The 13,066-nt window shown below is 41.8% G+C and overlaps 2 pseudogenes; one reads left to right on the top strand and one right to left on the bottom strand.

Annotated features, from left to right (window-relative positions):
• Nucleotides 1-736: 736 nt before the first annotated feature.
• On the bottom strand, nucleotides 737-1,059 carry LOC105742281 (annotated as a pseudogene).
• Nucleotides 1,060-2,431: 1,372 nt separating this feature from the next.
• On the top strand, nucleotides 2,432-4,261 carry LOC101593303 (annotated as a pseudogene).
• The last annotated feature ends 8,805 nt before the right edge of the window (nucleotides 4,262-13,066 follow it).

Below are 13,066 nucleotides of genomic sequence, written 5' to 3'. Positions count from 1 at the left end.
TTTATTAAAGATACTTTTCATAAACAATCATGGTATTTCAGGCAGGACATGGGCACACAATCTTTAACAGTTCATGACAACTTTAAAACTCCCTTCTTGGATGGACTACCAAAAATCAGAAAGCCACTATAAAATCCAATGAAGTCTTCATCTGAGGCTCTGAAGTAGGGAAAGTTTAGAGTGAGGGTTGACATTTCATATTTAGCATGTTGTTTAACAACTTTTCACAAGCCGACCCTGACTTTCGGGAAATGAAAATGGCAGAATTATCAATCTGAAGATCCACAATCTAGAAAAAAGAAATCAATTGTTCTTGTGGGACACCAGCTCAACATTACTGACAGGTCCAGATTGCCTGACACACTGGTAACATCACTTTCAGGAATTAGATCCCAATAGGTCTCTGGGCTTAAGGGAGTTAAGCCTATGCTGATGGCAAAGGAAAGGAAGACACAAAATGAACTGGGAATTGTCCTGTACCACAGGGCATTTATGCCAAGGTGGCCACATGTGTCAACATCAGGGAGTCCCTCCTCCTAGGAGCCAAGAGGAAGTCTCAAAACCAGCAGGGACAGGTGCCTTCCCCACATCAATCCAGCTTTGGAGACATTGTACTACTAACATATGCTCCTTCCCCCCAAAACAACAATGAAGTGTTCTGTGTGCTAACAACATAGCTTAAAAAAAAAGTAAAACAAAATTCTGCATTTTTATAAAACTTGATAAAAAGTAGTATTTCAAACTGTACAGTCACCAGAAGTACACAGTTATCAAAAATGCACACACTTCACTTGGCATCTCCAGCACCTTCAGATTTTTGTGCCTGGTCTGTTTTGGCATCTCCGTTTTCTGCAGGGTTATTTCCATCCTTGCTGGCATCAGCTTTTCTCTTTTTCCCTTTGGGTACTTTCTCTCCCTTCTTTGCAGGGGCATTTTTGGCTTGGGCTCTGGCTTTGGAGGAGCTGGTTTAGCAGACAACCTTGCAGATCTTCTCTGTGGTTCATCCTTCACCTTGGCTTTATCACCTTTAGCATCTCCTTCAGGCTTTCTCTTGGGCATGGTAGCCACAGCGGCAGGTCACAAGCGCTAGATGCGAGATGCAGTGGCGGGCAGCTTTGGGAGGCTCAGGGGTCGTCCTCACTTCTTCTTCACACTGCTCGGGCTCTGCGGGGTTTATAAACTTTTTATAGCACTGGAAGCCCCGGACTGGTTAGACTTATCTTTATTTGTAAATGATATTTTCACTGAATACAAAATTCTGGGTTGATAACTTATTTAATAATGTGTAGCTCTTTGTGAACTTCATGGTTTCTGATGAAAATTCAGTGATCAAAATCAATGTTTGTCAGTAAATATTCTTCTGAAAATTTTCTGTATTCTAGTTTTAAATGGTTTATGCATAATGTGGTGTACAGATTTGTCTTGAGCTGTAAGGAGTCTGCTCAAGAAATTTTTTTTTCAGTTCTTTTTTTACTTGGTGATTCTTGGTGTTTTGCCATTTCTTTACTGAAATTTTCTAGTTTCCACTTTTTCTTTTTCTTTTCTGTATTTTAGGGAAGGGTCTACGGGTGTTCAGGGTCTCATTACTAGATCGGACTGTAGTGATCCGCCTGTTTTCAGCCTCCCAAGTGCTGGGATTACAGGCGCGCGACACCACACTCAGTCTCAATTGCCATCTCAGCGTGCTTCGGGAGTGGGGCCAGCGATTGAATCTCCAGCCCCTGCACCTGCTTACAGGTGCTTTAATCCGCTGAGCTATTTGGCCACACCAGAGATGTCTTATACTAGCTGCTTTAAAGTCTTTGCCAGACAATTCTAATGTTTGAATCGTCTCAGCAATAGCATGTGTTTTCTGTTCATGAGTTGAGACTTGGCTTTTCATATGCCAATGCATTTGAGAATTTTACCTAGACATTTATGATGCGAGATACCAAGTCTTGTTTCGATCCCATAAAGAAGCTTGCTATTCTTGTATTAGAATGCAATTCAAATTAGGTTCAGGCCTATGGTGCAACCTATCTATATTGGGCTGTAGCTAGAATAACACTGTAGTTTTTAGACTTTATGCTGTACTACTATTGGGATCTGGTCCGAGAGTGCCACCTAGTGCTCAGTCTGGGACCTGACTAAAGGCAAACGGTTCTCTGTGCTGATGGAGCACAGCAATCTGAGCACAATTCGCAAGTGCTGGTAAAGTTTTACAGGGCTGCTTTCCTCCTCATGACCGCTAGCTCTAGCCAGTTCCCTGGGGTTCTTTTTGGTTCTTCATCCAGAAAGACAGGTGTATTTAAGGCTCTCTGCCATGCAGGCCAATGGTCATGTCCATGTCAGGTCAAGGGACTGGAGATGAGTGGAAAGGGCAATCTCGAGATTCTCCAGGGTCCACCGAGGTCACCGATATGGAGCGATTGGAGCTAGAACAGTGAGCAAAATGAACACCACCCAAGACCAGAGCAGCTGCACCAATGTCAGAGAACCCCTTCGGAGGTGTAGTGATGCACGGAGGGACTTGGAGCTTGCTATTCTCCGGGCTGAACAGTAAATCAAAGGTAACTTGCAAGAAGTGAAAGCTCAGATTCACGGCTCATAAGCTGTCACCTGGAATGCCTCCGGAGCCGCGGGTGTGGCTGTAAGAGCAGGTGGACCTCATCCATCAGCTTAAAGAGGAGACACTGCAGCAGCAGGAGCAGCAGCTCTACTTCAACTGGAATGCTCCCAAAGCAAAGATCTAGCCAATCAAATATCTGTGTGCCTGGAGAGACTGGGTAGTTTGACTCTTAAGCCTGAAGATTCTACTGTCCTACTCTTTGAAGCTGACACAACTGCTCTGTGCCAAACCATCACCACACTTGGGTCCCTTAAGACAATTCAAATTCCTGAGCACTTGATGGCTCATGCTAGTTCAGCAAGCCTTGGGCCCTTCCTAGAGAAAAGAGGTCACATTCCAATGCCAGAGCAGCAGAAGTCAGTGCCCAGCAGCACAACTCTACCTCTCAGTGAGTTGCTGCTTGAAAGCAAACCTGCCAGCAGTTGCCAAGCTCCTTTCATGCCCAGCACCAACCCCCACGACAGGTTGAGCCACAAGTGGAGCTTGAAGAACAGCCAGACATCTGCCAGAGCCTACAGTGTCTTCAGTGATGTCTGGGGCAACCTAAAGGGCTTAGAAAACTGGCTGCTTAAGAGTCATCAACAAGAAGTTCTTGGAAGACCAAGTTCCCCAAAATGTAAGAGTCATTCTACCAGCAGTTCCCTCTCCATTGAAGCTGAGAAGACTGACAATCTAGTGTCTTGCTCAAGATGACATGGGGCTGTCTGATTGGCTGGTGACTCTCCAGGAGCCCTGCAAGCTAGAGAAACCTGAGAACGGCAGCCATGAAGCCAGTGAGAAGATTAAGTGCCTGTTCCCAGTGTTCCAGGAGCCCTACGGCATGACTGATTGGCTTGCCCAGCCTGCCTCCTGTACCAACTGTCAGGGCAACCAGCCCAGAGGCGTAGAAATTGAAAACCTGGGCAATCTGAAGTTCCCAAATGACCACTTGGAAGCCAAGAGGCCACTGTCCTCTCCTAGCATGATTACTGAAGATTGGCTTGTCCAGAACCATCAGGAACCATACGAAGTTGAGGAAGTATGCAAAGCCATCGAACCCTGCACAAGTTTTGCCGAGTGTGTGTGTGATGAGAACCATGAGAAGGAAGCTCTGTGCCGCTGGCTTCTGAAGAAAGAAGGAAAGGATAAAAGTAGGATGTCTGTGGAAGCCAAATCTGAGGTTGAGAATCACAAAGAGTTCCTCGATACATGGCTCTGTCCTTCCAGAAAAGATGTAACAGAACAAGCTAAGGCACCAAAGTCATTCAGTCCCTCCAGAATTGCTGATTCCTTCCAGGCCCTCAGAAACAGTTCCTTGTCAGAGTGGCTCATCAAGTCTTCATGCAAAGAAGGAAGCCCCAAGACAGTGCCAAGTACTGAGGACAGGGCTGGCAAACAAAAGCTTGAAAGCCCACAACAACCTCCTGGTTCTCCTTTAACACTTCTGACTGGGGCTTGCCTATGACGAAGGTGGGAAGCTTCCGCCAGTCCTCTGGAGACAAGTGCCTCCTTGGAAAGAAGGCCCAAGAAGTATTTCTTAATTCACCCCTACAAGATGAATACAACTTTCCTGCAGACCTATCCGGCCTCCCAGCTGTCTGCAATCTCTTTGCCTGTATGCAGCTTAAAGTTGACAAAGAAAAGTGGTTGTATCGAACTCCTCTACAGATGTAAGGAAGCAGACTCCAACCCCAGAGCTCGTCTGCAGATGTCTCACATTTGTGAACTGTGACTGTCTCACCATTGTGTTCCTGGACCTGATCAGTCAACTTAGTTCCTTTCCTGCCTGAGTTTGAACTAGCCAAGTGATCTCATCAATTTACAGGCCACTTTGTTACAGAAAGAGGCTGTTTGCTGATGTGGAGGAGATTCAGTTTTCCTTAGGGGAAGTGTCAATTCCCCCCACACACTAGAAAGGTGGTGTGATGGGGGCAAGTCTCTCTCTGGCTATCACAGCTCCTGAGATTGGGTTGTTAATGAACTCATGAATACCATCGTCCCCAAAGTAAACTACCTGTGTTTGGCATCTTTCATGCTAGCGAACTCCCAAGACCTTTCATTGACCCTTACATGCTTCTCTTGCCGTGGGTTTTTTGGGGCTTAGTGGTCTGAAATAATTATTCTGTTTAGTTAATATACAGCCTGTTGCACACAAAAATTAATCCTGCCAATATGGTGTTATTTTTTTCCTTACCAAAATGTGTATTAGTAATCTTGGCTATTTGTAACATTATTGAACATTTTAGTCAACATAAACTTTATTTTTTTTAATTTGGAAGAAATTTAGGAACCACAAATTTTGCATTTATTCCTTTTCGTTGCTAAATGAGTGAGCCTTCGGAAGACTCTACTGTTTCAGGAACATATTTATGTTTGTCCCAGTCTTTTTCTAATATTCTACACATATATAGGCTCCTCTAAAGAGTCCAAGCTGGAAATGTAGTACATAAACTATTCACCACTCGCCACGTTAGTGATTTCTGGTGCATCCTGTATAAGTGAAACCTGAGCTTAACACCTGGTGCTTTAGAGTGGGGGGGCAAGTTCCTATCCATGCAAACAGCATTCCTCTACCTCCAAAAGTACAATGCAGAGGCACTTCCCTGGACCGGTGGCTTCAACACTTGTGCCCTGGGGTGCATACTGAAGTTTTATGATGAAACCATTGGTTGTTTCTCAATATCCTTGAATTCATGTTTAAACATTTTTCTATAGGAGATAAGAGTTGTTTCACAATTCTGAGATCTTTCAAAACTTATGCCTTTTAACTGCCTGTTACTGGAAATACTTAAGAGGGAAAATATCAATCTCACAGTGACACTGTGCAGTTTCTCTACAATCCTTTCAAACTTCACAGCTGAAAAGAGCCTCTCACTTTGTAATCCTCCCAAAGGTCACTGAAAATCACAATAAAGGTGATGGGCTAAAACAACCTACAGAACCTTTCTAATATCTTAGTTGCAGGAAACTCTGCAGTTCATTTTTGAGGTGTAGCAATCATCAAAATGTAATTTACATTAATTATGGTAACTAGTATGTGAAATATTCTCTGCACTGATTCATTTTGTACTTCCCTCCATTAAAAGCACAACGGACACACACACACACAGACACACACACACACACACACACACAGAGCAAGCTCAGTGCCATCTAGGACAGCCTTCTTCCTCAGCGCCCCCTGTCACTTTTTACTCCTCTCATTCTGTGCAAGTCTTACAGTTGCACTAAGGGGGAGAACACAGAAGCTATATGCTTAAATCAAACCCTCCTCCCATGGTTTTTCCAGCCATATTTTGAGCCTGTACATTTCCCTTCCTTTCAATTCCCTATCTTCGTAATTTTTATCAAGATTATGCTAATCTCATTAAATGGGTTGAGAAATGTATGCTCTTTATTAAAAATCTCTGGAAAAATTTGTGAATGTTAGAATTTTCACTAATGAATCCAACTGGCATTTTCTTTGGGGAAAAGTCTTTGATTTATTAGATTGCTTTTGCTACTTTTGGGAATATTCAATTATGCTTCTCCTTGTGTTATTTTTAAGTGTATTTTCTGAGGATTTTCTGATACCTTATATAGCTTATCTTTTCAATGGCTTCATAGGTGCTGGGGAGATGGCTCAGTGGAATAAGCACTTCCCTGTCAACTACAAGGGCCTGAGTTCAATCCCCGGTTCCACCAAAAAAAAAAAAAAAAAAAAATGGCTTCACAGTCTTCAGTTATGCTTCCATTTCCCCAATTTTAAATGCTTACAAACTTCTTTTGGTCTCACACAGCTGTAAATCTCCCTGACCTTGCATAGGAAATGGCTTCTTAGGTATGACTCCAAAAGCATACATAGGCAAAGGAAAAAATAGATAAGAAACAGTCACATTTTAGAAACTTTTGTTTCAAAGGACAACATAAAAGAAGGGAAAACAGACCTCAAGAAAGTAAGAAGAATCAAGAAAATACTTGAAAAGCATGTATCTGACAAGGCACTTGTATTAGAATATTTTGAAACTGCACACAAATCCATGATATATATGTGCTGCCAAAGCGAGCACTACAAATCCACGATAAAAGGGCAGACAAACCAGTTGAAAGATGGGGAGAAGATCTGAACAGAGATTTCTTCAAAACTACCTAAGAAGCACAAGGATTCGGGTTCAATCCCTGGTACCACATTCCATGCTAACCACCCAAACCAGGCATGGTGGTGCACGCCTGTAAACCCTGTGCTGAGGAAGCTGAGACAGGAGGATCACTATGAGTCTGAGCAGTGTAGTGAAACTCTGTACCAAAGAGAGAAAAAGAAAGAAAGAAGAAAGAAAGAAAGAAAGAAAGAAAGAAAGAAAGAAAGAAAGAAAGAAGAAAGAGACCCTATAGAGATAGAAAGTACATTGTGGTTTCCTAAGCTGAGGGGTTTGAGGAGGTAACTAGGTGTGAGATTTTGGGGGGTTGACAGAATATTCTAAAAAGGATTGTGATTGACTATCACTGAGAGCTACACACTTCATACATATACAGTTCATAAACCTCAGCTCATGAGTGCTTCTGTTTGCAAATGGTTTTACTACTGAGACAGGTAAAGTGTGGCAAAAACTGGCTGGAAAAAAGGGGGCTGACAAGATCCTAGAACACATGCACAGACCCACCCCTCAAGCCCTACATGTGCACTTGTGAGAACTTGAGCAGATTTGCAGAGGGGTAATCCAGACTTCACGTCAGCCTGAGGAGCGGGTAACACAAGAAGGATTGTCCACACTGAGCTTTTGCACTGTGTTCTGTCTTGCACGGTGGCTGCCCTCACACTTCTTTTCCTGTTTGTACTTGGCCCAAACTCACTCTGCAGAGCCTGTTTCTTTTCCTACCTTTATTAAAGATTTCCTACTGTTTGAGCTTGTCTTGACCAATCCTTTACTAAGGACAGAAAGAACCTAGAAACCACCTCCAGCAGACTTCAGTGCCACAACATCTGATAACACTCCCACCTCCAAAGCCATGCCATTATAGGTTATAGATGGCAGCTTGGGAAAATAGGAAAGGGTAAGATCTAGAATTGACTTGTTTTATTTGGCCTGATGGAGCTGAACTGTAATCAATTTAAATTTAATCCTTCTATAAGACAGAATAGATCTCAAGATAGAAGTTGTGTGGGTTTTCTTTTTCTAAGGTACTTTATTTGCAGGTTTGTAGATTAAAAGTCTGTGCCTGCTATATTAGGGCAAGTTCTACCACAGAACCTAGGGGAGCCCTCAATCTAGAGTAGAGCTCAGAAATTATCATTTTAAACATACCCCAGATGCAAGTTGAACACCGTCAACTTTAGGACCTTCCTGCTTGAGGTGTGATGTCATTCTTATTTCGATGAATTCTTGCTTACTGTTTATTCTCTCCTGCCTAGCTCTTTTCCATTTGCTCTCTCCTTATATGATGCTGTTACCAAGGCTTATCTTCCATTCATGAGGCAGCCTTACTGTTATGTCTCCAGTGGATAGATTTTTAGCTAAGGTCTGTAAGAATTACAGATATATGTTTAGGAGCAACAAAATCATTTTATTAGAAAGGGAAGAGAAATGGTGAAGCATGCTCATTATGTTGGGAATAGGAGAGAAAACAAGCAGGCAGGTAAGGGAGTCTGGAGCCAGAACTTGGGGTGGGAGGTCTTTGCTCTAATCCTCTTTCATTACATCATGAAAAGGAGACAGACTCTCCCCTGGAGAGCTGCCACACTGTGATTGGCTGTTTAGGGCTCCAAGGCCTGTGTTGGCACATCCTTGGATAAGCATGTCTGTGGGTTCTCTATGCTGTCCCAGTACTTCCCTTGTGAGATTTACAGCAAAGCCCCACAGTCCAGGATGAGTTAGCAAAGAGAGATATGTGCACATTTGAATGTAGTATGGTGAGAAGATAATAAAATATATGTTCAGGCTGGCCAAATAGCTCAGCAGATTAAAGCACCTACAAGCAGGCGCAGGGGCCAGGGGTTCGATCCCCAGGCCTGCCGTGCTGGCCCACCCCCGGGGCACACTGAGATGGCAAGTGAGACTGGGCATGGTGGTGTGCATCTGTAATCCCAGCTCTCTCGCATCTGTAAACAGGCAGATCACTATGAGTTCAATCTACTAATGAGACCCTGAACACTCTGTAGATCCTTCCCTAAAATACAATAAATAAATTAAATATATGTTCATATTTGTGCATAGGCATGTGAGTGTCTAGGTGTTAGTGCATATTTTACATACTGAGTGTTGATAATATTGTCCCCGTTTCCCCACTTTGTTTCTCTATGCTTAATTGGGTATGGAGGGAGGAGGGAATTAGGCTTGGTATGAAGTGAGTCAGGCCTTCTCATCACTCTCTCTGTTCTTAGCTACTCTCTCTAGCAGGGGTTTAATTCTATTTTCTAGAAACCTCACTGAGGCCCTTTAACTTTCCCTGCCTGTCCTCCAACTGTCCTTACATGTCCCTCTAAGATGTCTGTCCAACTGTTGTCGGGAAACAGGTGACAACCAATCTGGCTTCTGCATGCTGAATGAGGTCACTGTTGGGGGACAGAGGATGGAAGTCTTCAGCATGGAGTGTTGCCCAGAGGACCTTGATAAAGGGAGAAAGCCTCCAACTGAAGCTTCATCTGAACCACCAGCTGAAGCATTATGGCATTTATTTTTTCTGTAATAAAGTGATAGAAAAAGTTGAGAATACATGACCCAAATAGGCACAAGAACGAAACAGCTGCCAAAGGGGCCCAGCAAGGTTAGTTACAGCGGACACAGTTGGAGGTCATCCTTCAACTTGTCATATAACTTGGGAGGCCGAAGTCCATAAGCCCCTGATCATGTAACTATTTGACTTTTTGTATAACCTGAGTCGCGGTCTCCATCTGTTTGGAGTTGTTGATGTGTGCGCAGCAGGTATCAGTTAGCACTGCACAGACACCTCCTTGATGAGTCAGCATCCAACCGAGAATCTGACAAGGTTTTAGCACCATTCCTGTAAGTGAATTAAAGGAAACCTCAAGGTCCCTGAAGCTGCTTCCTGATTCCTGGGCCACCTCACCTGTATTAGCGGTGAGGATGGATATTTGAGCTGAATTGGCAAGTATTCCATAGCTGATTCCTCCCAGTGCAGCTAGGAGGGCTAGAATTTCTAGAACCATGAGGGTGACAGGCTCTCATACAAAGAGATGTCAGTGTCCTACATGTGAACCTGTTTTAATTGCGTTAGATCAGAATGATAAAGGCAGTTCCAGTGTCAGGATTTGGGTTTAGCTAAACAGCTCTTCAGCTTTTTCTACATTTGTAGGGATCTAAGTATTGTATTCCTCAGGATTGAAATCCATCTTGGACTTGTTATCTCCCATAGAACAAGTACCCAGTGGGGGGGGAAAAAAAGTACCCAGTGGGGAGTCATAGGAGAGCTGAAGTTCTGTTTGTGAGATTAGTTGGAAACAGGTTTGGGGGTATAACTTGAATTGTCTTTTGTTTTTCATTTTTAAATGGCCATGTACTCAAGAGAGCAGTTTCAAAACTTTATAAAAGTAAACTTATGTTCACATGAGAAATACACTCAACTCACTCATGGATTCAAACACTTCAAAATGTAAATTTAAAATTTGTAGGGCTGGGGCTAGCAAGATAGCTCAGCAGACTAAGCACCTGCTTAGGCAAGCACAGGGACCGGGGTTGATCCCGGCACCACATGCCATGCCGGCTCCACTCCTGGATGTGCTGAGCTGGCCACCAAGTCTGGATATGTGGCACCCACTTGTAATCCCAGAGCTGGAGAGGTTGAATACAGGAGGATCACTACAAGTCGGAGTTGCATAGTGAGACCCTATAACAAAAACATAAATTTTTTAAAAAAATAAAAACAATTTGTAGGGCTGGCTACATACCTCAGAGCAGTTGCCTACCATGTGCAAGGCCCTAGGTTCAACCTAAAAACAAAACAAAACAAAAAAAAAAACACATATATACATAAACACCCCTGCACACTTGCACACCTTGTTTTAGCAGAAAGATAATATTCCACTAAGCTTTATGGTATTGTATTTTTACCTCTACGTCTGTGAGAAAGGAGAGATACATAGTCAAGTCATTAATAAAGAAGTCACAAATAAATACAATTTTTATAACATGTTTTGTGTGAGATTTCTAAGGCAGTATACATGGATTCATGTGCATCAGAATTTTCATATTTCTATAATTTCTCTGCAGTGGGTAATTTTACATGTCTTTGAACTTACTATTTGTAGTGCCAAGGACTAAATCTAGGGGCTCACACATGCTAGGCAAGTGCTGGTCCCACTGAGCTATAGCCCATCTTCTTTGAAGTTATTGTTGAAATTAAAATCTTACATTTTTCATATTTATATGATTTCTATTTAGTACATAGTCTCACATTTTTATAAGATGTGGATAACTAGAAGCCTTTCCCACATATTTAAGTAATGCCTTCATCTGTTAAATTTGAATGAAATACAGTACTGGAACCATTTACTACATTGGCCACATTCATAGTTTCTCTCCAGTATTATTTTTTCCTATACTTGAAATTCACTCAAAAAATGAATGCTTTTTGACATTCCCTACATTTATAAAAAGTTCCACCTACAGCATGTATGACCACCTGTTTAAACATTTCAAAAAAATAAGGCACTTATATATTCTTTACATTCATAAAATTTGTCTCTACTGTGGTCTTTTATATATCTGCATATCTAGAGAAAAAAATCAAGATTTTCCCATTTTTTAATGTTCATAGGGTTCTTCCCCAGTACAAGTCCTTTCTTGCCTTTAAAAAGACCTGAGATAAATAAAGTGTTTCCCACATTCTTTATATTTGTATATATTCCCTCCAGCATATATTCTCAGGTGTACATGATTTTTTTTTTCAGAACCAGGGATTGAACTCAGGCCCTTGCACTTGCCAGGCAAGTGCTTATTCTACTTATTCTACCCAGCCCCTTATACATGAAATACTGGGGAATCCCTGAAGCTTTACCACACTGCGCACATTTATAGGCTTCTCTCCAGTGGTTTTTTGTGTATTTGGAATTAGCATGAATGCTTTCCCACTTTCTTTACATTTCTAAAGTGTATCTCCATTGTGCTTTATCAGGAGAACTGAAACCACTGTATAAAAATAAAGACTTTCTGGAATTTCCTACATTCATAGACTTACCTCCTTTGTGAGTTCTTTCATGTCTTCAAATGGAAGTGGGCCAGCGAAAAACTGACCACACTGTTTTTATATTCACAGATCTCTTCATGCACCCCTTTTGTGAATTTTAAGGAAAAGACACAAATGAGAACCTTACCACATGCTTACATTTTTAATGTTCCATGAAAAGAGTTTTTTTGTGTTTGAAATTACCTGTGATATATGGTTATTTCACATTGTTTAATTTTTATTTTGGGTTTTTTTTTTTTTTTTTGGTGGAACCGGGGATTGAACTTAGGCCCTTGCGCTTGCCAGGGAAGCGCTTATTCCACTGAGCCATCTCCTGGTCCCTATTTCACATTATTTATGATAACAGTGTTTCTCATGAGTGTGAGTCATGATGTGGAAGATTTTAAGTGACTGAAGTTTTTCCCATTTTGTTTCATTTCTTGATTCCTCCTACCCCAGTGAATCTTTTCATACATTCAGAAAGAATTGTAATGACCGAAGGCTTTCCCACATTTCTTTCTTACATTTGCAGGGCTTCTCTCCAGTATGAAAACTGTCATGAGCTCAAAAGGTAGTAGAACACTTCAAGGCACTGTTTACACGCAAAAAACTTCTCACTAGTGAGTAGTACTTCATGTTTTCTTAATGGAATGGAAAAATTCCCACATTCCTTATATTCGTAGGACTTCTCTCCAATGTGAGTTCTCAAGTGTAGTTGAAATGCTGAGCGATAGCAAAAGGCTTTCCTATATTCTTTATATTCATGGGGTTTCTCTCTGCATGGGTTTTTTTATGAACTCAAAAGGTATTAGAACACTTGAAGTTTTCATCACAATGTTTACATCCAAAAGGCCTCTCTCCAGCGTGTGTTACTTCATGTCTTCTTAATGTACTGGGAGAAATGAATGCTTTCCTACATACTTTACAAGACATATCTCCACTGTGTGTTATCAGGTACCTTTGAAAGCACTATAGATAAATGAAGGCATTTTCACATTTTTTACATATATAACATTCTTCTCCATAATTTGAAGAGATTTTGGCCAGTGGAAAGCTTTATCACAGTTTTCACATTCATAGCTTTTTCTCCAGTATGAGTGTTTTCATGTTTCTGAAATAATTTATGTGGTATAGTCTCTATATTTTTTACACACACAGTGCTTCTCACCAGGTTGAGTCCTTTCATGTCTAATAGAGGATTGGAGAAAATTTGAGCCACTACTTCTCTCCTGACATGTACATGACTTCCAAGAGTCACAGGATTTGTGTTTAGTGTGAGACCTGACGTACCCAACAAAAGCTGAATGGGGCGTGAAGACT

Source organism: Octodon degus, unplaced genomic scaffold (genome assembly GCF_000260255.1).
Source record: "Octodon degus isolate 3935 unplaced genomic scaffold, OctDeg1.0 scaffold00045, whole genome shotgun sequence".
Lineage (NCBI taxonomy): Eukaryota > Metazoa > Chordata > Mammalia > Rodentia > Octodontidae > Octodon > Octodon degus.
This window is presented reverse-complemented; position numbering and strand designations above follow the sequence as displayed.